This window comes from Arachis ipaensis, chromosome B04, assembly GCF_000816755.2.
Source record: "Arachis ipaensis cultivar K30076 chromosome B04, Araip1.1, whole genome shotgun sequence".
Classification (NCBI taxonomy): domain Eukaryota; kingdom Viridiplantae; phylum Streptophyta; class Magnoliopsida; order Fabales; family Fabaceae; genus Arachis; species Arachis ipaensis.
The window spans coordinates 51,062,448-51,067,845 of NC_029788.2; the positions used below are offsets into that span (position 1 = coordinate 51,062,448).

The 5,398-nt window shown below is 38.1% G+C and overlaps 1 long non-coding RNA gene across 1 annotated transcript in view; it reads right to left on the reverse strand.

Annotated features, from left to right (window-relative positions):
- LOC110270636 overlaps window positions 1–4,869 on the reverse strand; it is a 21,324-nt gene extending 16,455 nt beyond the window's left edge. Inside the window, exon 1 of the long non-coding RNA XR_002360275.1 lies at window positions 4,835–4,869. This is a non-coding gene — a long non-coding RNA (uncharacterized LOC110270636). The remainder of the gene's footprint in view (window positions 1–4,834) is intronic.

Genomic DNA, 5,398 nt, shown 5'->3' on the forward strand with positions numbered 1-5,398 from the left:
CTGTGCTTGTGCTTGCTGAATCCTAATCTTAAAATCTGGTGTTATATGTAATTGGGCCAAACGGACTCCACTTGACGTCTCAGTCATAGCCAACTTAAGGTCCTCAAATTCTGCGAGTAACTTTTCTTCCTTTATCATTATCCAAGAGATATTCAAATTCTTCCTGCTCAAAGCGTCTGCCACCACGTTCGTTTTTCCTGGGTGATAGCTTAACTTAAAATCATAGTCCTTCAGGAACTCCATCCACCTTCGCTGTCGCATATTTAGATCCTTCTGGTCAAAGATATACTTTAAACTTTTGTGGTCAGAGAAAACTTCTAGCTGGGCGCCATACAAATAGTGTCTCCAGATCTTCAGAGCAAACACTACTGCAGCCAACTCCAAGTCATGCGTCGGATAATTTCGTTCATGAGGTCTCAACTGCCGGGAAGCATAAGCCACCACATTTTTGTCTTGCATCAGCACACATCCAAGTCCTTTATGAGAAGCGTCACAGTATACTTCAAAAGGTTTCTGTGGGTCGGGTAGTACTAATACAGGTGCAGTTGTTAACTTCTCCTTAAGCATCTTGAAACTTCTATTACACTCAGCCGTCCAAACGAACGGAACTTCCTTTCGTGTAAGGTAAGTCAGAGGTAAGGCTATCTGTGAAAACCCTTTAATAAACCTCCGGTAATATCCAGCAAGTCCGAGAAAACTCCGAACTTCTGTAATGGTCGTAGGTGGTTCCCACTGCACTACTGCTTCAATTTTTGAAGGATCCACTACAATTCCTCTCTGTGATATAACGTGTCCCAAAAATGCCACCTTCTCTGTCCAGAACTCGCACTTTGATAGTTTAGCATATAACTTCCGAGTCCTTAGTATCTGCAATACAGTCCTTAGATGCTCTTCATGCTCTCTTTCTGTCTTCGAATAGATGAGAATATCGTCTATGAAGACTACTACGAACTAATCAAGGTACGGACGAAAAATACGATTCATGTAATCCATAAAAATCGCAGGAGCATTAGTTAGTCCAAACGACATAACCGTATACTCATAGTGACCATATCGAGTTCTAAATGCAGTCTTCGGTATATCTGACTCTTTCACTCGAATCTGGTGATAGCCCGATCGCAAATCAATCTTCGAAAACACAGTTGCACCTTTTAACTGATCCATTAGATCATCTATTCGTGGAAGTGGATACTTGTTCTTGATAGTGACTTTATTTAACTGCCGGTAATCCACGCAAAGTCGCATTCCACCATCCTTCTTCTTTACTAGCAATACTGGAGCTCCCCAAGGTGATGCACTGGGACGAATAAATTTCTTTCCAAGTAGCTCATCCAACTGCTTCTTCAACTCTGCAAGTTTCAATGGTGACATCCGGTACGGTGCTATGGAAATTGGTCCGGTTCCAGGTACAAGTTCAATGCTGAATTCTATCTCTCGCTGAGGAGGAAACTCAGGTATGTCGTCCGGGAAAACATCAGGAAATTCCTTCACCACTCGGATTCGTTCTAAGCTTAGTTCACTATCATTCGAGCTAGCCGCTAAAAGAACGTACCCCTCACAATCACTCCCGTCTAATGTAACTCTTACAGAAATCAGATATAAAGTATGAGATAGAAATGGTTTAATATCTAAACTATCAGACGAAATAACAGCAGTTCTTTCATAGCAATCAAGGAAAACATGATACTTAGATAACCAATCTAACCCTAGAATAACTTCTAAACCACATAGAGGCAAACAGATTAGATCATGTATAAAAGTTCTGTTCCTAATAGTGAATGGTACGCATCTCTCAAGTACTTCATCGAGTGACCACATAACAGCAACATCGTACGGAGGACTTAGGTTAAAGTTTGTAGATAAGTTGGGTGCAGATGTTGGCTGGTCTCACAGTATTTACATATAGTCAGAGAACGATATTCACCCTAGACTCAGAAGACTGCCTAGAGCGGAATCCCTTTTTGCGTTCAATCGTCAGCGAACTACGGAAAGAAACTCTTACTTCCATCTGAAGGGGGAAGAGAGAGAGAAGGGATAAGAACTGGGGAGTTCTTAGTAGGGTCGGGGTTATTAGTTAAGTTCATTAATTTGGGGTCGATTAGCAGACAAATAACATAATATAGCGAAGCAGTAAATAGAAAATAAAGGTAGAAAGAGAAAGTAGAGACAACAGAAAGCAGAACACAAACAAAAGAATACAAGAAAATAAAACACAGAAATAGCATGCAAGCAGACAAACATAAAGAAATAGACCACACTCAGAAAGGAATGCAACAGAGAATGATGTGCAGACAATAATGATGCATGTCTAGCCCTAGTGCAGGTAATGAGCTCATCTGTCGGTTACTAACCCGCTCCCGACGTTATCCAGCAACCTCTGTCTGGATAAGGCTTTCCTATTGGCTATACCCCTGTGTATAGGAAATAACCCCTCTGCCACCACAGGGTCCACTGCACGCAGGAAGTAACACATCTGCCACTGCAGGGATGTATGCCGACACACCTTCTGTATACAGGAAATAACCCCTCTGCCACTACAGAAATGGAACAGGTGGTCACGGTACTTCTGTAGCAGGAAATAACCCCTCTGCCTTACAGAAATAAAATATGGATCTGTACCGTAGGAAAGCGTTCTCAGTGGTCGCACCACTATCTATCTGACTGCCTTCACACAGTAGATCATCATACAAGTATATCCGGCGTTGCCTTAGCGCAACAAATGAATAAACACATCTCTTGGGCCTACAGAAATAGCACTCCCGTAAGTGAACTTCGGCTTACAGGGATAGTCTAAACACAACACAGCAACTTTCTGTAGGTGAACTTCGGCCTACAGAAATAACACCTCTGTAAGTGAACTTTGGCTTACAGAAATAGTGCCCTTGTAAGTGAACTTCGGCTTACAGGAATAATATAAACACAACAGAACAACTTTCTGTAGGTGAACTTCGGCCTACAGAAATGGCACCTCTGTAAGTGAACTTCAGCTTACAGAAATGGCGCCCCTGTAAGTGAACTTCGGCTTACAGGTATCACAACTCTCTGTAGGTGAACTTCGGCCTACAGGAGCAACACCCTGAGATACACAATTGATATTCACTGCAGGTGAACTTCGGCCTACAGGAATAACAACTCACTGTAGGTGAACTTGGGCCTACAGGACCTCTAGGGCCAATGGAAAAGCAGCAGATGAACATACAACAGAACATCATGCCACAAGGCTTAACTCTTTATTCTTATACTCTTCTCCTCTATTCTTTTTGTTATATTACTCTTTTCTCATTATCATCATTCATTATCATTCTCGTTATTCATCATCACTTTCACATTCTTATACAATACTTCTTTCTTTCTCTGTTCAATTATACTATACAAATTTAATGCTTTTACTTTTACAACATCTCAACTCAAACCATTTCTCTTTATCAGATTACTCTTTTCTCTGTATCCCTTTATTCTACTCTGGTTACTCTGTTCTCTGTATCTCTTTACTTCTCTCTGGTTACTCTGTTCTCTGTGTTTCTCTACTCTGCTCTGATTTCTCTGTTTAACGTATGTATTTAAAGCTTATGTAAATTTCGGTATGAATAGTTATCCTGACCCAAGTATAGGTTCATTAAGTCTATACTGAAACAGTTTAACTTTTCATATAATACCTAACCTTATTCGCAATTCCAGGACTAACTATGTTGCCCTAGTTCGCTCACTAGTCTCTGTCTGTTTTTCTGTCATTAAAACTTTACAGACTTTTTCTTCGATTTTTATCTTTTCTTCAACTTTTTATCTTTTATTTATCTTTGCCTCACTAATATGTTTTTACCACTCCCTAAGTGTTTTATGAAAGTAATTATGAGATTCTGTGCTTAAAGTTATCTTTCTAAAGCTTTTACAGAAAACTGCCTTTTTCGCATTATTTTATTATTTTTATTAAAATATTATTTTTAATTAAATATTATTATTTAATATTTTATTATTATTTATTATTTTATCATTAAATTTTCGAAAATTACCCCTTTTTTAACTTTTAACCTTTAAAATTCACTTTTTACCACCCGTAACTTTTAATATTTCTACTTTTACCACCCTAACTTCCAGAAATTACAAAATAACCACTCAAACACCAAAATATTTACTTCCTTGCCCTTTTCAAGATCTAAAAGGTGTTCTTCATTGTTCTTCACCACACTCAAAGTGTTCTTCATGTTCTTCACAAATTCTTCAGATTCTTTCTTTGTTTTTACCCGTTTTTCAATCTTTTCAGCAACCGATTTTTACCAAAATTTAAAATAAAATTGCAGCCACTAAAACCCCATCTTTTCTACATGATTTTAACACAAATTGAACCCCAATTTAAGGTCTAGGGTTCGTTTTTCCAGCAGCCATGAAGAACACAAATTCAAAGTTGAATATCATCAAATTTCATCAAATTTTCACCAAAATTTCAACAAGAATTACTCATATAAACAATCAATTTCAAGCATAACCAAATCATATCATAATCACACAACTCAAACACAATCAATCAAGATTAAATTCGTCAATCCCTACCTTGATTTGCTGCTCCAAATTCGGTTAGACTTTCAGGTGGTCCTTAAGCACTTTTTGCTCCTAAAACACATCAAGAACAACTTTAAATCCACAAACTCTCAACTGACCAAATCTCCCTCAGCACGTTAGGAAGAGATATCTCACCTTATACTTGCTGAAAATTAATGTTTCTTGGCCCTCAAGTTTAGTTAAGCATGATTCCTAAGGAAGAACATCAAGAAAACACATGTTTTGCATGGTTTACCTTGAAAACCGGATTGAAGAGGGAGGGAGACAGCCATCTCACCTTATTTCCAGCCTTGATAAGTCACATGGTTATGTAGAGGAAGAAGAGAGGATCATTTTGGTGAAATCGGAGTTTTGATTTGAGTTTTAGTTCAACAGAAATCAAGATTTGAAGATTTGGAACTAAGAACTTTTCTCTCTTTTTCTCTCTACCTATTTTCGGCCACAAAGTGAAAATGAGCCAGCCTTGGGGGTTTTGGGGGTGTAGGGTGAGTTGTGATTGGTTGGCTTGGAGGTGGATTAAAATAATATTAAAATATCTCAGGTTTATAACTACTAAAACTAGATATATCGGAACACTTGCAAAAACATCTCTAAAAATTATTTTCTGAGCTACTAGCATAAATGACACTAGTAACATATTTATTATGAGAATAAAACATGAATAATGAGGCCTTAGCATTGCTAAAGTCATCAGAGAGTGCTGGTGCTAAGCTGCACCAGTAAATTGTGAACCCGGTTAAACTGGTTTTCTGTTTTTAACTAAAACTGATCAGGTAACTTTATAATATCATTCAAGAGGCTTCTAATACTCATATAATGATGGTATTATCATATTATCTCT